This window comes from Mytilus californianus, unplaced genomic scaffold (genome assembly GCF_021869535.1).
Source record: "Mytilus californianus isolate M0D057914Y unplaced genomic scaffold, xbMytCali1.0.p SCAF_13, whole genome shotgun sequence".
NCBI classification, from domain to species: Eukaryota; Metazoa; Mollusca; class Bivalvia; order Mytilida; family Mytilidae; genus Mytilus; species Mytilus californianus.
Genome location: NW_026262615.1, coordinates 4,633,181 through 4,655,737, shown reverse-complemented (window position 1 = coordinate 4,655,737; position 22,557 = coordinate 4,633,181). Strand labels below are relative to the sequence as shown.

The following is a 22,557-nucleotide window of genomic DNA, read 5'->3' as shown; positions in this document are numbered from 1 at the left end:
GATAAAAAAAATGTTGGCAACAATTTATAGAAGGATTCAACTTATTTTGGCCGTTTTATTTATTCTTTAGATATTGTCTTACTGGTCGGTTTTGTTATTTTTAAGTTTTTGTTTTCATCTACAATTGTCCTTGAAAAAGGCGCAAACAATGTGTTAAAATCAGCCATGCGACTTATTTGAAAATTTAGCTGACCTTTGTTGTTGTTTAGAGATTTCAATCATTCAACTTGTACGTGGATCGTATTTCCCCCTCAATAAGGTATTCAGATGGTTCTTTAACGTATAGATAGCGTGAAACTCTCACTACACCAGGCAATGGATATACGACATTTCTATTTCGACCGGACAAAGCTGCGTATTTATACATCCGAACAGCCAAACGGACGCACCCCTGTAGCAAGGGTGAATATTTCTATACACAAGTCAATTCTTTGGTTTTGAATAAAAGGACATAAAGGTATACATTAATGCGACATCAACCCAACGACACAGACAATTCAAAATATTAAGAGTCAATATACAGTCTTTTGTAATAGAAAGATGTCTATACAGAATTATAAGCTCAAAACCGCCCCTAGACTAGAAAATAAGGAGTTAGTATATACCGTCAAAGTTATCCCAACAGGCACAAGTGTTTGTTTGAAAAATATCACCTGCCCTTTTTTAATTTCGATCGGTGGAAATTAAAGAAAGTGTAATATGAACCAGTAGAAGAAAAACATTTCACTGTTTAGTAACGGTAAAATAAATGATGATAATAGATGACGTCCAACGGCAAATTAAATGCATATTCAGGCCGAAAACATGTAAATGTAATATATATATATTAATCCTGCTTCGTACAAGACGACACGCTGAGCCGGACTTTTAACGTGTAAGTTCACAAGCTAACAGTTCGCAGGAAGAAAAGTCACCCTACCCGGACACATTTCTAACTCCGAACCGACCAGTGTGTGCTCTCTCTCTTGGATGCGGCGTGTTTAGCGTTGAAACAACAAATACCAATTTTAACGTCTTTGTTTGACCCAGTGTGGATTCGAAACAACGACCTCCGGCTCTTGAGGCGATTACACTCCCACGAGACCAACGAGGCGAGCGGCAGTATAGAATATCATACCAAAAACTCAAGTACAATAAACAATAAAATTGAGAATGGATATACAGTTTCACAGAATTATCACAGTTACTAAAGCGATCTCAAAGTATATAACTTAAATTAGATGCGTTAAATGATATTGGGAACTATACATAAATACCGATGGCTGACTTCAGAGTAGATTTCATTGGTTAACGCTCTCTGCAAATTAAAAACAAACTCTTGCACCAATTATTTGAGGGGTTCGGATGTGGCCAGCTGTTGCAAGGCTATTTTTGTCCTTATTCAATATATTCTCATTTTTCAGTGATATTCCAAGTTTCACGTCCAACCTCACTGTCGACTTCCTATTGCAAGACCTACTTATTGTATTTAAAATTTATGTGTTCTCGTCATGAACATGCATGACATATTTGCCACTGGACGTAAAGCAAACAACACTCAATCAACTTCATAAATTATTCCATATACATAGTACACGAAGACAATAGCTTGTAAAATGCTATAATGTAAAATTTCCATTTAAATCACTCAATAATAGTGCAAAATTTTTCATGTTTTTTTTTGTTTGCCAATGTTTTCAATTTACTACATCATTTTTGTACATAACTGAACACTTATAATATTTGTTTAATATTTCTTTACTATGGTTCTTATCTTCTGTTTTATTACGATATATTACATATGGTGTAGCATTCTCCTGTTTTCATTGGATATAACGCTCACGTGTTTCAAATAATATTTCATGTATCTGAATCCTTGTTTCTATTTTTAGGCAGTTAAGCTGCCTTATGCGAGCACCCTAGATTTGTGTTCTTCCCAAGAAATGCTGAAATACGTGCCATTGTTATTATCTAGCTGGCTATTATGTTATTTATAACTAATTGGACATTTTTTTAATACTTTTATTTCTGGAATACAAAAAATATGACCAGAAAAACCTTAAATGATCGTCAAACTACCCAAAACGTTTGAAGTTGCACATAGGAAGTAGTGCTCAGTAGAAATCCGTACGTAGTTTATTATCCCCTGTGCTTTTGACTACGATGTCAAAGAACAATTGTATGAAATATTTCATCGCCGAAAATCCGTAATTACAAGTCGTTAATATTTCCCCAATGGCAAAATGCACAGGAATATTGTTCATGTACAACAAATCTCTATGATAGAGGAAATAAAGTTATATAAGTGGGCGGTAATTTTTAACTTATCTTGCCAAATAAGGTTTTTGTTATTTTATGAATGAAACGAGGTCATGAAACAGATGCGGAAATCGACGTTGATGGGATCTTTTAAGTAATGTGGACAACTCGTCCCCGAGACAAGTCGGACCGAATCCACTCAAACCGTCTGAGAAGACAACTTTGACCGTTTGTCAGATTTAGGTAGGGTTTCATAAAATATTAGACTTACATGTCTAGCGGAGCCATTAATCTTTTGTTTGTGCATTGGGGTCTATTAAGGGGTATTTGGAGGGGCATGAAGAAGGGAGGGGTTTACTATAGAACCCTATGGGATTTTATTTTTTTTAATTTTCAAATGACTCTTTCTCGAAAACAGAAAGTGATAGACACATGCAGTCTTCAGTAATGAGAACAGGACAATACAAAAATCAACCAAAATATAGGTTGAGTCCCTGGGGTCATCCCAACCCCCTTCAATTTGAAAATGTACTTTTATCTTGTAAACCGTCGCGATCCCCACCCCTAAACAATATATATATATATATATACACTTGTATGGGACAATAAAAGAAATCAAATGAAAATAATTTGGGGGAGTCCCCGGTATCGTCCCACCCCCTCCTGTCTGAGAACTTCGAAATGGTTGAGATCCCCACCCCTAAACCATATATATTCATGTATGGGACAATAAAACAAATGAAATGAAATATATGGGGAGTCCCTGGGAATCACCCCACCCCCTCCTATTTGAGAACTTGTAAACGGTCGAGATCCCCACCCCTAAACCATATATATTCATGTATGGGACAATAAAACAAATGAAATATAGGGGGAGTCCATAGGGACACCCTACCCCCTCTTGTTTGAGAATTTGTAAACAGTCAAGATCCCTACACCTAAACCATATATATTCATGTATGAGACAATATAACAAATCAAATGAAACATTTGGGGAGTCCCTGGGGTCACCCCACCCCCTCCTGTTTGAGAACTTGGAAATGGTCGAGATCCCCACCCCTAAACCATATGTAATCATGTATGGGACAATATAACAATCAAATGAAATATAGGGGGTCCCTGGGGTCACTCCACCCCCTCCTATTTGAGAACTTGTAAACGGATGAGATAGACACAACTAAACCATATTTATTCCTGTTCATCATTTCAAAAAGATTTGAATGACATACAGGGTCAATCTCCTAGGTGTCACATATGCATATCACTTTACTAGACCAAACCAATATGAACAGGACATTGCCCAATGTCAGGAGACCATGGGAATGACGAATTATGGGGGCTTTGTTTGGGAGACTTCGTAACGGCATCCTGTTACAATTATTTCTTGTTTATTATAAAATTTTATTGATGCAAAAAATGAGTCTAGGTTAATTGAATTTACTTTAATTATTTATTAAATTATTTCTGGGCCTATAATAATTTTCATTTATGGCTCATTTTAAAGAAAACATATAAATCTTTCAAGCAGTGTAAAGCCCGAGAATGTTTGACCAACTGTTTTATAATCGCCTGTCATTTTATTCCAAACTTGGTATGGAGTAACATCATGCTCTTGGTGGTGAAGATGGGGGTCATTTACATTGATATATGAGTTGCTTTTGAAAACCTTGATGAACTATTAATTAATTTGCCTTAATAATCAATTCATTTAATGAACATAAATGTACAATATACGAATGTTTAATGTTTGTTCTTTCAAATCTTAAAAAAAAATTATTGAAGCAACACTGCCACAGTTTTCATAATTACGTTTGCCTTGGTTTTTGGTTAACTGCCTACAGCGCTTACAGTGCTTTGATTAAGTATATTGACGCTATGTTTCTATTTATACGTATATTGACGGTCAATATTAAAAACATTTGACGTCATACATAACAATCATGGCGGAAGCGCCGCAGAGTACGAAAAGAAAACATGCAAGTAAACTGAAATGAGTTCTATTTGAATTCTTATTTGTCTTAAACAGAAAACAAAAATGCTGTGTTTTTGTTTACAATAAAACAAGTTAATATATATAAGATTTTATTTGTTTATAGTCTGACAACAGATTTACTAAGTATTACGCTACAGCAAAGTGTATTGCACAACAGCAAGAAATCTTTCATATAACCAATTTCAAGTTCTATGACTACATTTATTCAGAAACCTATAATATATCAAATATTTAATTACAATCCAAATTCAGACCTTATATCTCAAAAACTAAAGCTTTTAGAACAAATCAGACAAGAAGTTAAAGTATTCATTAGGTCAAGGTCTACCTGCCCTGAAATTATCAGCCAAATTGGGTATCTAATTTTTAGGTTATTGCCCTCGAATTGATGATTTTAGGGAAGTTTTCCAGTTTTCGGTTATTATCTTGAATATTATTATAGATAAAGATAAACTGTAAACAGCAAAAAATTTTCAGCAAAGTAAGATCTACAAATAAGTTTATATGACCAAAATTGTCAATTGACCCCTTAAGGAGTTATTGCCCTTTAAAGACAATTTATCACAATTTGTTCATCCAGTTTACTTACGTAAAAAAATCTCCTTTGAAACTGCTTAGTCAATTTCAGCCAAACTTGGGGTGGATGAGTTTCATAGTATCTAGTATAAATTTTATATTTTATTTTCTCGTACGTCAAGAAACATAGCCACTATAGCTAAAATGGAACATTGGGTTAAATGCATTTTTTTGCTTTTGAAGAAAATATGACAGATACAAAGAACATTTAAATGGCATTTTTAAGCCACTCATTAATATATATTGAAAAGCAAAAGTAATCATTGATGAAAGATTTGAGCAAACAATTAAAGGTGAGCGATTCAGGCTCTTGATAGCCTCTTGTTTTTAGTTATTGCCTATTTTTTTTTAAAACTATAAAAAAAAAAAAAAAAATTCAAACAACAAAATTGACCAAGAAGACAAGATCTACAAATAACTTTAAAGAGTTAGTTCCAAATGTTCGTTTTTAGTGGTCTATAGATATAAGAAGATGTGGTTTGAGTGCCAATGAGACAACTCTCCATTCAAGTCAAAATTTATAAAAGTAAACCATTATAGGTCAAAGTACGGTCTTCAACACGGAGCCTTGGCTCATATTTACTATCTGTATGTGTATTTTTAAGTCATCCCCAGTTTTTTATGGGCTTCGTGTTGCTCAGTCTTTAGTTTTCTATGTTGTGTTTTATGTACTGTTGTTTGTTTGTCTTTTTTCTTATTTTTTGCCATGGTGTTGTCAGTTTATTTGCGAATTATGAGTTTGAATGTCCCTTTGGTATCTTTTACCTCTCTTTTTGTCTCGCCTGCGACGAAAGTCGCAGAAAGCGAGACATAGGGATTGCTTTCCCGGCAACGACGACGGCTCCGGCTCCGGCGTCAACAATTGTTAAGTTTTCTGCTTAAGTTAGTTTGATAGAAACCACTTGTGATAGATCATTGATATTTGATATGAAGTTACATTACTATCAGTACATATCAGTTTGACGACTAATTTGAGGCCCTGCCCCCTAGGACATGGTCCAATGACTTTGAATTAATAAGTAATTTTCAATGTTAAGTTTTCTGCTCAAGTTAGTTTGATAGAATCTACTGGTGATAGATCAATGATATTTTGAATGACGTTGCTTTACTATCAGTACATATCAGTTTGACGACTATTTTGAGGCCCTACCCCCTAGGACATAGTCCAATGACTTTGAATTAATAAGCAATTTTCAATGTTAAGTTTTATGCTTAAGTTAGTTTAACAGGATCTACTTGTGATAAATCAATGATATTTTGTATGAAGTTGTATTTACTATCAGTACATATCAGTTTGACGACTATTTTGAGGCCCTGTCTCCTAAGGACATGGTTCAGTGACTTTGAATTAATTAGCAATTTTCAATGTTAATTTTTCTGCTTAAGTTAGTTTGATAGGATCTACTTGTGATAGATCAATGATATTTTGTATGAAGTTGCATTTCTATCAGTTTATATCAGTTTGATTACTATTTCGAGGCCCTGCTCCGGTTGTCATGGTCCAGTGACTTTGAATTAATTAGCAGTTTTCAATGATAAGTTTTTTTTGCTTATGTTATATTGATAGGAACTATTTACAATAAACAACGATATTTTCATAAAGTTACATTTTTGTCTGTACATCTCAGTTTGTGGACCATTTTCAGGCCCTGCCCACTAGATCATGGTCCAGCGACTGAATAAATAAGCAATGTTGTTGTCCATTAGATTGTCTTTTTCTGAGTTTTATGCCGATAGGCGAGACATATCTCTGTGTCAACAGTTTATTTAAGCACTCTCTAAGTTCCTACATTCCGTCGGCGTCGTCGTCGTCGGCGGCGGCGTCCACAAATAATCACTTTGTGGTTAAAGTTTTTGAAATTTTAATAACTTTCTTAAACTATCCTGGATTTCTACCAAACTTGGACAGAAGCTTGTTTATGATCATAAGATAATATTCAAAAGTAAATTTTGTAAAAAAAAAAAAATTCCATTTTTTCCGTATTTTACTTATAAATGGACCAGTTAACATTACATTCACTCTGTGGTTAAAGTTTTTAAAATTTTAACAACTTTCTTAAACTATCTTGGATTTGTACCAAACTTGGACAGAAGCTTGTTTATGATTAAAAGCTAGTATCTAGAAGGAAATTTTGTTAAAATTTTGTTCCATTTTTTCCGTATTTTACTTATAAATGGACTTAGTTTTTCTTCCAGTTAACATTACATAGTCTGCAGTTTAAGTTTTTAAAACATTTATTAGATTCATAAACTATCCTGGATTTTTACCAAACTTTGACCAAAGCTACTTACAATCAAAAGATAGTATAGAGAGGAATATTTTTATTAAATTTTTTCCTCATTTTTGTTAAGCCTGCGATTAACAGCAAAGTAGGCGAGACACTGGGTTCCGCGGAACCCTTACGAATGTTTGAATAACCAGTCATATAGTGACGTAGGGATCAATAGAAGGTCTGCTATTATATAAAAATATACGAATTGGGGTACATGTGTTTTCATACATAATAGATACAGGTTATTATTTTTTGGGGAAATAAGTAAGATGGTTAGTTTAATATATATATATATATATTTCAGGAGGACTTGCCTTGGTCGGAGTAATTGTCTTCGCAACAATGTCATTCGATGGATATAAGTTGGATAATTCCAAATATTACTATTCCTTTGGGCTATGTATTGTTGGTGGAATCGGAGGAGTTTTCTCTGGGATTGTATTCTTCCTAGCATGGCGATGGGTGAGAAATTAACGAAAACAGCTGGTTGGAAGAATTATCTGTTTAAACGTTCTTTCTATGAAATCAGTGAAAGAAGCTTTTAAACTCGAAACCTTTTGTATTGACTTCTTTGTAACTTTAATGACACTCGAATTGTTGATTCATTTTGTCGAGCCTGCGACTTTTGTCGCAGAAAGCTCGACATAGGGATAGTGATCCGGCGGCGGCGGCGTTAGCTAACTTCTTAAAAGCTTTATATTTTAGAAGGTGGAAGACCTGGATGCTTCATACTTTGTATATGGATGCCTCATGTTACGAAGTTTCCGTCAGTCACATGTCCAATGTCCTTGACCTCATTTTCATGGTTCAGTGACTACTTGAAAAAAAAGTTAAGATTTTTTGTAATGTTAAATTCTCTCTTATTATAAGTAATAGGATAACTATATTTGGTATGTGCGTACCTTGCAAGGTCCTCATGCCCGTCAGACAGTTTTCACTTGACCTCGACCTCATTTTATGGATCAGTGAACAAGGTTAAGTTTTGGTGGTCAAGTCCATATCTCATATACTATAAGCAATAGGTCTAGTATATTCGGTGTATGGAAGGACTGTTAGGTGTACATGTCCAACTGGCAGGTGTCATCTGACCTTGACCTCATTTTCATGGTTCAGTGGTTATAGTTAAGTTTTTGTGTTTTGGTCTGTTTTTCTTATACTGTATGCAATAGGTCTACTATATTTGGTGTATGGAATGATTGTAAGGTGTACATGTCTAGCTGGCAGGTGTCATCTGACCTTGACCTCATTTTCATTGTTCAAGTGGTTATAGTTAAGTTTTTGTGTTTTGGTCTGTTTTTCTTATACTGTATGCAATAGGTCTACTATATTTGGTGTATGGAATGATTGTAAGGTGTACATGTCTAGCTGGCAGGTGTCATCTGACCTTGACCTCATTTTCATGGTTCAGTGGTCAAAGTTAAGTTTTTGAGTTTTGGTCTTTTTTCTAATACTGTATGCAATAGGTCTACTATATTTGGTGTATGGAATGATTGTAAGGTGTACATGTCTAGCTGGCAGGTGTCATCTGACCTTGACCTCATTTTCATGATTCAGTGGTCAAAGTTAAGTTTTTGAATTTTGGTCTTTTTTTCTAATACTGTATGCAATAGTTCAACTATATTTGGTGTATGGAAATATTTTATGATCTATTTGTCAGTCACGCAGGTTTTATTTGACCTTGACCTCATTTTCAAGGTTCATTGCTCAGTGTTAAGTTTTTGTGTTTTGGTCTTTTTTTCTTAAACTATAAGCAATAGGTCAACTATATTTGTTGTATGGAAGAATTGTTAGCTGTACATGCCTGCCTAGCATGGTTCATCTGACCTTGACCTCATTTTCATGGTTCTTTGGTCAATGTTTAGTTTACTTGGTTAATATTAAGTTTATGTGACAGTTGTAATAAAGCTTTATATTTAGGACTATCAACATAATATCAATGATTAGTAAAGAAGGCGAGACATTTCAGCGTGTGCACTCTTGTACATTGTATAAATACTTACTGTGCCTCTCATTTATGTATAACTTTTTGTAAAGACCAGGATAAGTCAATTTTGATAGTAACACATAACGCAGAGAGTTTATCTTTTCATTTCATGTACCTAGCTGCTACTGAAAAATATGAAACAAGTTTTTGAAAATCTCTCTGATTTGAGAGATATAGTTGTAGGAGTAACCTCACTTAAGTAATGCATTCTACACAATTTATACGAACACTATAAGGGAACGATTGGTCGCATTTTCTTAGAAAATGGAAAATTAAATTAAAAACACGTTCGCATTTTATGATAATAATATTAATTTTTACGTAGTGTTTGTGTTATACCGGTTTACCTCTGTCTGTCCTCATGTATACCCGTTTTTCCATTCGTCTCACGAAACTCCTGAGCTTCAATTTCCTGTTTACCGCCATGCATGAAATGTTCGACTCACTCTTCTAGGGAACTACGAATATAAGAGCTTTCTAAATGTGTTATTAGGCTTCATGTGAATATGCTTTACTGTGTAATAAATTTTCTAATTGATCGCTCATCAGCTTCTTATTTAGCATTCTGAAAGCTGTGGTATGATAAATAAGCAGTAGCAAACATTTTTAACAGGATTTTCAAAGGAAATATCGGTTATTAAAATGGTGATGTACGGCGGGCGGCTAGGCGGACCTACGGGCGGCTGCCAAACAGTGTCAGCACAATAACATGAAAACGCTTTAACAATTTTTTTTCAATTTTAAATATGTTGTTTCCTTGGACTTAATGAAGGTCTAGTTCAATTTTCAAGATACTAGTATATCTTCTTTGTGAGTTATCGCCATTTTTAATATCCAAAAGTGGAATGTTTAAATATTTTGCTCTTGTTATCTTTTTTATGACTAAGCATGATGTCTTATCTCAAAATAAAAATTGGAGTGACAGATTTATTTGAAAATTATCTATTTCCTAAGTGGTAATGATTATAAGCCATATTATTAGACATTTTGAAGTTAATTACATTAATAATTATTAATTAGATCTGGGTTATATCTTAGCATATAATATCATTGGAGTGACAGATTTATTTGAAAATTTTCTGTTTTCTGATAAGATCTGTAGGACTGTATATATAAAGTTTGAAATTTACTAGTAGGACTGTATAAATGAAATTTGAAATTTACTGTTCATTATTAGACATTTTGTAGATAATTTAGTCTCCCTAAACCATATATATTCTTACCCCCACCCCCTTTCAATTTGAGTATTTGCTTTTATCTTTTAAACGGTTGAGATCCCCACCCTAAACCATATATATTCTTGTATGGGACAATAACACAAATCAAATGAAATATTTGGGGAGTCCCCAGGTTCACCCCAACCCCCCTACTTTTTGAAAACTTGTAAACGGTCAAGATCCCAACCGTGAAACCATACATATTCTTGTATGTAACAACAAAACAAATCAAATGAAATAAAAGGCGAGTCCCCTGGGGTCACCCCCACCCCCTCCTGTTTGAGAACTTGTAAACGGTCGAGATCCCCACCCCTAATCCATATATATATTCTTGTACGGGACAATAACACAAATCAAATGAAATATAGGGGAAGTCCATGGGGGTCACCCCCACCCCCTTCTTTTTGAAAACTTGTAAACGGTCAAGATCCCCACCCCGAAACCATATATATTGTTGTATGGGACAATAAAACAAATCTAATGAAATAAAAGACGAGTCCCCTGGGGTCACCCCACCCCATCCTGTTTAAGAACTTGTAAACCGTCGAGATCCCCACCCCTTAACCATATATATTCTTGAATGGGACAATACAACAAATCAAATGATATATAGGGGAAATCCATGGGGTCACCCCCACCCCCTTCTTTTTGGTAACTTGTAAACAGTCGAGATCCCCACCCCTAAACCATATATATTCTTGTATGGGACAATAACACAAATCAAATGAAATATAGGGGAAGTCCATGGGGGTCACCCCCACCCTCTTTCTTTTTTAAAACTTGTAAACGGTCAAGATCCACACCCTGAAACTATATATATTCTTGTATGGGACAATAAAACAAATCAAATAAAAAATAAAAGGCGAGTCCCTTGGGGTCACCCCACCCCTCCTGTTTGAGAAATTGTAAACGGTCGAAATCCCCACCCCTTAACCATATATATTCTTGTATGCAATAAAATAAATCAAATGAAATACAGGGGAAGTCCATGGGGTTCACCCCCCCCCCCTTCTTTTTGATAACTTGTAAACGGTCAAGATCCCCATGCGGAAGCCATATGCATGTATATTCTTGTATGGGACCATAAAACAAATCAAATGAAATATAAGGCGAGTCCCCTGGGGTCACCCCCACCCCCTCCTGTTTACGAACTTGTAAACGGTCAAGATCCCGGCCCTTAAACCATATATATTCTTGTACAGGACAAAAAAACCAAATCATATGAAATAAAGGGAGAGTCCCCTGGGGATCACCCTCCTTTTGAGAACTTGTAAACGGTCGAGATCTCCACCCCTTAACCATATAAATTCCTGTTCGTAATTTCAAGAAAATTTGAATGACATACAGGGTCAATCCATAGACGTCATTAATGCATATCATAAACCAATTTGTACAGGACATTGCGCAATGTCAAGCGACAATGGGAATGACGAATTATTGGAGCTTTGTTTGGGAGACTTCGTAACAGCATTCTGTTACAATTATTTCTTGTTACTGATAAGTTTTATAGATTTTGAAATGACATTGTATTAATGATAAATACAATTTTGGAATTTTTTCTTCTTTTCTTTGGTAAATTGTTTGTAGAATTTTGTGGCAAGTTTGTTTGTTATTCTATAAAAACTAATTTTCTGAATGCTATATATTTTTTTTTGATGAAGTAAACTCCTTTAAAAACTAAGCTTATATTGTCTATTAATAAACATATATTTAGATTTCTGATTTTGGGCCCAGTTTTCCAGTTGGTCTAAATTGGGGTCCAAAATTAAACTGTTTTTGATTTCAACATTAATTGAATATATATAGGGTTCTTTGAAATGCTTCATCTAAACCTGTATTTCTTTTCATTATTAATAAGATAATACCACATTGAGGTCCAAAGGGTCCTAAATTACACTTTTAATTAATTTCATCAAAAATTGAATTCTTTGGTTCTTTGATATGCTGATTCTAGCAATGTTTGAGTGTTAAATCATATCTAATTTTAGAGAACTTAGTCATCACTGGTTGTTGTTATTATATTATTGATTATAATTTGAAAAATTGCATCATATCTTATTTTAGAGAACTATTTATCCAGTTTGAGTTATTTCCCTTTGCACAGAAAATATTATGGATAAAATTAACCTGTGTTTCATTTCAACATAAATTAAATATATATAGGGTTCTTTAAATTGCTTAATCTAAACCTGTAATTATTAGATTTTTGGGACCAGTTTTCAAGTTTGTCCAAATCAGAGTCCAAAATGAAACTTCGTTTGATTCAACAAAAAAATTATTTATGGGGTTCTTTGAAATGCTGAATCTAACCATGTATTGAGAGATTTTGGATTGTGGGCTTCTTTATCAAATTGGTCCACATTGATGTCCAAAGGGTCTTAAATTAAACTTTTGTCTGATTTCATCAAAAATTGAATTCTTGGGGTTCTTTGATATGCTGATTCTAATATGTACTTAGATTGTTGATATTGGACCATTATAGGTATTTAAATGTCCAATTTCAAGTATTTCAGTTCTTAAACCACATTCATTTTGTGTCACAAACCTGTGATGTGTCAAATATTCAATCACAATCCAAATTCAGAGCTGTTTTAAGCTTAAATGTAGTGTCCATACTAGTTCAACTGTTCAGGGTTCGACCTCTGCAGGAAAATCCGGTTTGCTGTCACTCGGACAGCCTCTTGTTGTTGTTGTTTTTATTGTATTTAGATTAAGAAAAATATGGTCATAATAATTTTGTTTTTTACTTTTAACATGTTTAATGTGGAAGAACCGCATATACAAATATTAGTGTTGTTGTACATAAGGAAACAATCGTTGAGTTTTGAGTATTAAAAAAAACTTGCATGTACCTTTCAATTCTACAGGTATGGCATAAATACTAAAATATTACGTGAGTTTAATGGCAATGCTTTCTTCTTCCTTTCTGGCTTGTTAATTTTTAGAAACCTTTTAGTTAATTTTTGATTAAAATATGCTTTTGTAAAGTTTATTTGAACTTAGAATTAATGAAAATGAATGTGAGGTTATTACAGATCTGTATTTCTTTTCTTGTATGCTAGGTGTTGTAATATAAAATGATATGAACTGTGAACAACAATTGAGACATCAATATCAGACTGTTTTAAATGTAAAGTTTCGAACCGAATAAAAGCATGATATAGATATGAGTTTTATACCTTCAGCTTCAGTGTTTTGATACATTTATAAATATACTGTCAACTATCAACCTTGGTAACACCATATCATTGCATGATAGGCTTGAATATAAATGTACCATATAATTGCACAATAGGCGTGATTATACCATAGAATTGCATGATAGGCGTGATTATACCATATGATTGTAGGATATATAGGCGCGATTATACCATAGAATTGCATGATAGGCGCGATTATACCATAGAACTGTATGCTAGGCGTGATTATACCACAGAATTGCAGGATATATAGGCGCGATTATACCATAGAATTGCATGATAGGCGCGATTATACCATATAATTGTATGATGGGCGTGATTATACCATAGAATTGCAGAATATATAGGCGTGATTATACCATAGAATTGCAGAATATATAGGCGTGATTATACCATAGAATTGCAGAATATATAGGCGTGATTATACCATAGAATTGCATGATAGGCGTGATTATACCATATTATTGCATAATAGGTGTGATTATACCATAGAATTGCATAATAGTCGATTATACCATATAATTGCATAATAGGCGTGATTATACCATAGAATTTGCATTTCAGTCATAATGTTGCCATATCATATTTGTTAGGCGTTAAAACGCCACATCATTCATTCTATGCCATACATTGTTTTAATGCCTTCAATTTTCTGATTGTTATTAATAAGAATTAAGACGTCTTTTGTAAGATACAACATATATTGAATTGTACTCATTTGTTTTATATTTTCATTAAAAAATTTCGTAATACATCTAGATTTTTTTTATTTGTTCTATGCATTATCAGTAATAATGTGTGAAAAGCACAAAGCCAATAGTCGCCTTTGCCTATTAATCCACTCATCGATTCATCAACAGAACATAAATTGTTAGTTATGGCAACAAAATTTTGCTTATGTTCAAATCTCGTAAATCGAATAAAAAGAGATAAATCAATAGAACAAAACAAAAATGAGGGATAGTTTAAACTCAAGAGGGAGCGAGACAGGAAGCATCAACGGGTAAAGGTACACTTGTTATCTATCTTGATAGATTTATAACGGTAAAAATTAGGTTCTTGGATTGGTGATTTTCATGCTACGCCTTTTATCCATTTGGTGTTCATATGCCTTTTGATGATCATATGAAATGAAACGTACCTTAGATTGAAATAAATATATGTTCATGGTCCGTACGACCAAACGATATTATTGGGATACGGAACCTAATATTTGCAAACGCCAGTATTTTGGAGCAAAGGGTTTTGACCGAGGCTATTCTCCACTTTAGTATTTTCCTGGCATCCTGGCCCGTCTGGACACCACTGTTACATTTTTTACCGACAAATTTCAATTGAAATTAATAAATTGGTAATGTCGGATGCCGTATAAAATAGTCCACGTAGAATTTTCTATAGAAAATACTTGTTCACATTAAAAAACAGATTACCGAAAGTTTTCATTTCATGTATAGAGAAATAAATATTTAAAATGGTTTGGACAATAATGCGTATTTGAGGATGCCGAGTGTATGGAAAGCCTTTATTTAGTTTTTCTGTCGTACATTGCATCTTTCTCATTCGGTTCAATGGATATATATATATATATATATATATATAAGATTATTCATCACAACTTTACTGTAATCAATTATTATAACAATGGTAGTTGTCCTTTGATTTTTTAATTTTCTATTCCTACATTGTTTCTGTACCTCCTAATCATATGGAATTAAAAAACGAGAAAAAGAACGAAAAACAAATTTTCAATTGTAATATTTTTTTTTCCAAACAAACAGTGTCCTCCGAAAAAGTAGCTGCTGGCATCATCGGTTTATACAACGGAATGTCATCTTTTGAGATTCACGAAAATACGTCAAAGTGTCGAATTCCGTTAAGAGGTGCTATTATATTTAAACAAGATTATGAGATTTTTGGAAAGTTTGAGTTTTATACAGCTTTTTGGTTTTTAAACATATCAATAAAATTGGCTGCTGGAAAAAAAAGTGGCTGTCATCTTTATTAGTTGCCAAAAGTCTTTGCCAGCTGTGAGTCAGGTGAGTTATCAAGACCATTATAAACAGGCACAGGAAAAATAAATTTGAACTACATTCAGTTTGTTGTGAATGGATATCATAATTGAAATTCACTCCACTCCCATTTCGATGTAAGTAAAACAAAACTCAGCACATAAGTAATGATAATCATATTTTGGCATAAATATACATTTACGATCATACACATGTCATAAATAACTTTTCATTTAAAGTCTATATTAATTATAAATATTAACTTTCAAAATATATTAATGCACCAGTCACATCCCATAAAGACATCAAATTCAGCAATCTGCATTATCTGAAAAAGACTAACATCTTCGATTTAATAAGGTATAACGCATGTACAAAAATATTCAAGTAATACAAAAAAAAAAAAAAAATGGGCGGGAGGGGGTAGGTTTTTGTTGTTACGTCTTACGCGGTATAAAATCGCATCATGCACACGGAATCATCGCTAAATCATATTGTTGAATATATAAAAACCAGTTTTTGTTTTATTTTGATTCAACTGATGATTCAAGACAGTTTACCATTTAAAATGCGTAGATTTGATTTCTTTAAATCCTAGTTATAAATCAGGAAAAAGTCAGATGAAAAATAGACCGAATACCGTGTGTAACGTCATAGTCATCTTTTATCACTCTGGAATAGATTACATGAATGTGTTGAACAAGTTAATGATGGCATCAGCCTTCTCGTCTTGCCACATGCATCACTGTCACTGGCCACCAGAGATCATTAACAGATGAGGGCCAGACAGGACATGTTGGACAGAATTACAAAATAAATAACAGTAAATAACAACCAAAGTCAAAGGGAGACAATTCAAATACAATCAAACAAAATCAAGTAAATCAATATATATAGGGGTAAATTCAGTAAAAAATCTCCCATTGACTGTAATGCTAATCTATGTCTTGAATTGAATTTATACCTCATTTACCTTTAGAAATTAGAAAATTTCATATATCATTCATGAAAGTACAAATGTAGCCCTATCATTTGCAACAATAAAAACATAGGGTCATGCGGCATTTTTGGGCATTCACATGGCCTTGTTTACAAACACTGTAGATTCGCACTTAATTCCTTCACTGACCCCCATTACTTTTCAACCCTGTAGTAAAAAAATTTAGTACATTCAGCATTTATTTTTTATTTTTTTTCAACTCTAGTTTTTATCCATCTATCAAAAAATATTTATTACAAACATTATCTACCAATCAGAAGAGCACATGACTTCAGTTTTATACAGAAAGCTCTCCCCCAAATGGGCGGATCCTGATGACGTATATTTATTTACTGAATTTATCCCTATAAGGGACTTTTTAGTAGCTTTTCCCTCTTTTTTTGTAATAATCATGTAATGTATCCAATTTTCAAGTTCCATTTTCAATACAACATTCATAAATGCTGAACTTGTAAAGATAGAAGAAAATTTATACTACAGCCCATACTGCGGCCAATGTATATTTGGTATATAAAGTTTCATATTGACTGTTTGTAAAAGAATGGTGTAAAATACTATGCTTAATAAATATGAATTGTTTTCTGTGTTTGCTTTGACCAGTATTGCAAGTACATCTAGAAACGAAAGTCTTGATGTACTCTTAGTTAAATTTTGCCTTATATTGAAGTTTTTGATTAAATACCCTGAAAAGACCACAAAAACACTTTTCAAAGGCTTTTTTAAGCAGTTTCATATAAAAAAAACCAACAATTATGTTTCAATTTACTAAATTTGTGTTTTAATTACTTGTAAAGTTCACAAAATGTCATTGACAATCACTCTGCAGAAATTCCTGTTACCCCAACATCAGGATGGTTTCTTCGCCAAAACTAGACAGACAAAACTGAAGTAGAAAAAAGTGTCAAATATGAAAAAATAAGACTGGGTATGACCAAACTTTGCATTTGGAAGATTAAAGTAACAATTTAAAATATTTAAAAGCAATTATTTAACATAGTAATCCAATTACAAACATTTCAACACTAGTTTCATAGATGAAGGGCATGTAATCATAAAAAGTTATCTACAATTTTTTTTAAATAAAGAAACGCAATGCGTTATGTAAAAATAAATGAATATCTTCATGCGGTCAGATTATTCAAGTGTTAAAATACTTGAAAAGTGCTTATTTACAACTTGTTCTACAACTTAACATGGTGAAACACAGATAAAAAAAAATACACTGTCAAAGGGAGGTAATTCTGATTTTCCATATGATTTTACACATAATGAGGAGAAATATGTGCAAAATGTGTTGTAAAATGGGGGGAATATTTATGCCTTTCATTGATATCATAACTCTCAAGTGTAATCTCTATTGTTTCTTTCAATCTGGACATAAAAACTGATTTTTACCATATACCCCATGCTTCCTCTCACAGTACACTAAGTGCATCTTGGATAGCCGAGTTAAACATAGAAATTTGTGTAAAAAACAACTTCAAATGGTTCCAAAATGCTTCCATTACATTAATATACACAGGGAATAAGTTTTGTGATTATTGTGTGGCCTTGGACAAGTACAGTGACAGAATGCATATTTTCCTATAGGGGTAAATTCAGTAAAAAAATCTCCCATTGACTGTAATGCTAATCTATGTCTTGAATTAAATTTATACCTCATTTACCTTTAGAAATTAGAAAATTTCATATATCATTCATGAAAGTACAAATGTAGCCCTATCATTTGCAACAATAAAAACATAGGGTCATGCGGCATTTTTGGGCATTCACATGGCCTTGTTTACAAACACTGTAGATTCGCACTTAATTCCTTCACTGACCCCCATTACTTTTCAACCCTGTAGTAAAAAAATTTAGTACATTCAGCATTTATTTTTTATTTTTTTTCAACTCTAGTTTTTATCCATCTATCAAAAAATATTTATTACAAACATTATCTACCAATCAGAAGAGCACATGACTTCAGTTTTATACAGAAAGCTCTCCCCCAAATGAGCGGATCCTGATGACGTATATTTATTTACTGAATTTACCCTTATAAGGGACTTTTTAGTAGCTTTTCCCTCTTTTTTTGTAATAATCATGTAATGTATCCAATTTTCAAGTTCCAGTTTCAATACAACATTCATAAATGCTGAACTTGTAAAGATAGAAGAAAATTTATACTACAGCCCATACTGCGGCCAATGTATATTTGGTATATAAAGTTGCATATTGACTGTTTGTAAAAGAATGGTGTAAAATACTATGCTTAATAAATATGAATTGTTTTCTGTGTTTGCTTTGACCAGTATTGCAAGTACATCTAGAAACGAAAGTCTTGATGTACTCTTAGTTAAATTTTGCCTTATATTGAAGTTTTTGATTAAATACCCTGAAAAGACCACAAAAACACTTTTCAAAGGCTTTTTTAAGCAGTTTCATATAAAAAAAACCAACAATTATGTTTCAATTTACTAAATTTGTGTTTTAATTACTTGTAAAGTTCACAAAATGTCATTGACAATCACTCTGCAGAAATTCCTGTTACCCCAACATCAGGATGGTTTCTTCGCCAAAACTAGACAGACAAAACTGAAGTAGAAAAAAGTGCCAAATATGAAAAAATAAGACTGGGTATGACCAAACTTTGCATTTGGAAGATTAAAGTAACAATTTAAAATATTTAAAAGCAATTATTTAACATAGTAATCCAATTACAAACATTTCAACACTAGTTTCATAGATGAAGGGCATGTAATCATAAAAAGTTATCTACAATTTTTTTTAAATAAAGAAACGCACTGCGTTATGTAAAAATAAATGAATATCTTCATGCGGTCAGATTATTCAAGTGTTAAAATACTTGAAAAGTGCTTATTTACAACTTGTTCTACAACTTAACATGGTGAAACACAGATAAAAAAAATACACTGTCAAAGGGAGGTAATTCTGATTTTCCATATGATTTTACACATAATGAGGAGAAATATGTGCAAAATGTGTTGTAAAATGGGGGGAATATTTATGCCTTTCATTGATATCATAACTCTCAAGTGTAATTTCTATTGTTTCTTTCAATCTGGACACAAAAACTGATTTTTACCATATACCCCATGCTTCCTCTCACAGTACACTAAGTGCATCTTGGATAGCCGAGTTAAACATAGAAATTTGTGTAAAAAACAACTTCAAATGGTTCCAAAATGCTTCCATTACATTAATATACACAGGAAATAAGTTTTGTGATTATTGTGTGGCCTTGGACAAGTACAGTGACAGAATGCATATTTTCCTATAGGGGTAAATTCAGTAAAAAATCTCCCATTGACTGTAATGCTAATCTATGTCTTGAATTAAATTTATACCTCATTTACCTTTAGAAATTAGAAAATTTCATATATCATTCATGAAAGTACAAATGTAGCCCTATCATTTGCAACAATAAAAACATAGGGTCATGCGGCATTTTTGGGCATTCACATGGCCTTGTTTACAAACACTGTAGATTCGCACTTAATTCCTTCACTGACCCCATTACTTTTCAACCCTGTAGTAAAAAAATTTAGTACATTCAGCATTTATTTTTTATTTTTTTTCAACTCTAGTTTTTATCCATCTATCAAAAAATATTTATTACAAACATTATCTACCAATCAGAAGAGCACATGACTTCAGTTTTATACAGAACGCTCTCCCCCAAATGGGCGGATCCTGATGACGTATATTTATTTACTGAATTTACCCTTATAAGGGACTTTTTAGTAGCTTTTCCCTCTTTTTTTGTAATAATCATGTAATGTATCCAATTTTCAAGTTCCAGTTTCAATACAACATTCATAAATGCTGAACTTGTAAAGATAGAAGAAAATTTATACTACAGCCCATACTGCGGCCAATGTATATTTGGTATATAAAGTGGCATATTGACTGTTTGTAAAAGAATGGTGTAAAATACTATGCTTAATAAATATGAATTGTTTTCTGTGTTTGCTTTGACCAGTATTGCAAGTACATCTAGAAACGAAAGTCTTGATGTACTCTTAGTTAAATTTTGCCTTATATTGAAGTTTTTGATTAAATACCCTGAAAAGACCACAAAAACACTTTTCAAAGGCTTTTTTAAGCAGTTTCATATAAAAAAAACCAACAATTATGTTTCAATTTACTAAATTTGTGTTTTAATTACTTGTAAAGTTCACAAAATGTCATTGACAATCACTCTGCAGAAATTCCTGTTACCCCAACATCAGGATGGTTTCTTCGCCAAAACTAGACAGACAAAACTGAAGTAGAAAAAAGTGCCAAATATGAAAAAATAAGACTGGGTATGACCAAACTTTGCATTTGGAAGATTAAAGTAACAATTTAAAATATTTAAAAGCAATTATTTAACATAGTAATCCAATTACAAACATTTCAACACTAGTTTCATAGATGAAGGGCATGTAATCATAAAAAGTTATCTACAATTTTTTTTAAATAAAGAAACGCAATGCGTTATGTAAAAATAAATGAATATCTTCATGCGGTCAGATTATTCAAGTGTTAAAATACTTGAAAAGTGCTTATTTACAACTTGTTCTACAACTTAACATGGTGAAACACAGATAAAAAAAATACACTGTCAAAGGGAGGTAATTCTGATTTTCCATATGATTTTACACATAATGAGGAGAAATATGTGCAAAATGTGTTGTAAAATGGGGGGAATATTTATGCCTTTCATTGATATCATAACTCTCAAGTGTAATTTCTATTGTTTCTTTCAATCTGGACACAAAAACTGATTTTTACCATATACCCCATGCTTCCTCTCACAGTACACTAAGTGCATCTTGGATAGCCGAGTTAAACATAGAAATTTGTGTAAAAAACAACTTCAAATGGTTCCAAAATGCTTCCATTACATTAATATACACAGGAAATAAGTTTTGTGATTATTGTGTGGCCTTGGACAAGTACAGTGACAGAATGCATATTTTCCTATAGGGGTAAATTCAGTAAAAAATCTCCCATTGACTGTAATGCTAATCTATGTCTTGAATTAAATTTATACCTCATTTACCTTTAGAAATTAGAAAATTTCATATATCATTCATGAAAGTACAAATGTAGCCCTATCATTTGCAACAATAAAAACATAGGGTCATGCGGCATTTTTGGGCATTCACATGGCCTTGTTTACAAACACTGTAGATTCGCACTTAATTCCTTCACTGACCCCCATTACTTTTCAACCCTGTAGTAAAAAAATTTAGTACATTCAGCATTTATTTTTTATTTTTTTTCAACTCTAGTTTTTATCCATCTATCAAAAAATATTTATTCCAAACATTATCTACCAATCAGAAGAGCACATGACTTCAGTTTTATACAGAAAGCTCTCCCCCAAATGGGCGGTCCCTGATGACGTATATTTATTTACTGAATTTACCCCTATATGTAAGACTCAGATCGACGTCCGGTCTCTAATCGACGTCAGTTCATTATGTAACATGTCAAAATTTACATTAGCTATTTTTGAGTTATCTCTCTTTGTAAAGAGTTCAGTAATTGAGGTGAAATTGGGAAATTAAATAAATTTAAAAAAAAAGAAAAGATAATTTTTATAATAGCATTTATATATTATATCAAATGATATTTATGATACAGTTTGATTATTTTGCAACAGAAAACCCGAAATCGTCTACTATGTCGTAAAGTTGATTTGGTATTAATTTATGTAACTCTATATATATATCACACTGATCGAGATTAAAAAAGGGTTTGAAGAGACTACATAAACGCATTGTTTGATACCCAACGTTGTTATGAGCCTGTCGTGATCAGTGAATGTATTTAGTTATATTTTTAGCTGTATGACATAAGGGTCGGGATGTCGTTTGTAGTTTGATTTATTAACAACCTTTTAAGGGTCGGGGCGATTCAGAGTCTGTCATATTGTAAAGACATTTTTACTTTTCCTGACATTTAAATGTCCTTTGGTTGTTTGTGTCGATGAATTGCTGTCTCATTGTCATATGCCCATAATGTCCTTTTATTCACAATACAATAGGTGTTTATAACACAATCATTACAAATC

The 22,557-nt window shown here is 32.8% G+C and overlaps 1 protein-coding gene and 2 long non-coding RNA genes across 17 annotated transcripts in view; 2 read left to right on the top strand and 1 right to left on the bottom strand.

The window, feature by feature from the left end:
- LOC127723042 (uncharacterized) overlaps positions 1 to 22,557 on the top strand; it is a 260,474-nt gene that overhangs the window by 22,339 nt on the left and 215,578 nt on the right. For 4 of the 14 annotated variants that reach the window (XR_007991816.1, XR_007991820.1, XR_007991814.1 and 1 more), the window contains exon 3: positions 7,385 to 11,284. The exons of 9 other annotated variants lie outside the window; for them this stretch is intronic. The gene's annotated coding sequence lies outside the window, so the exon portion shown is untranslated. Of the gene's footprint in view, positions 1 to 7,384; positions 11,285 to 22,557 lie in introns of those variants that run through there. One more of the 14 variants, XR_007991818.1, reaches the window with a different exon arrangement.
- On the top strand, positions 11,285 to 14,235 carry LOC127723047 (uncharacterized). Of its 2 annotated transcripts, none has more exons than XR_007991828.1 (2): positions 11,285 to 13,608; positions 13,987 to 14,235. It is a non-coding gene; the product is annotated as an uncharacterized LOC127723047 (long non-coding RNA). The 2 variants fall into 2 exon arrangements; XR_007991830.1 differs by lacking the exon at positions 11,285 to 13,608 and adding an exon at positions 13,615 to 13,928.
- Positions 17,277 to 21,993, bottom strand: LOC127723052 (uncharacterized). Its single transcript, XR_007991835.1, has 3 exons — positions 20,662 to 21,993; positions 18,971 to 19,067; positions 17,277 to 17,373 (listed from the first exon to the last, which is right to left on the bottom strand). It is a non-coding gene; the product is annotated as an uncharacterized LOC127723052 (long non-coding RNA).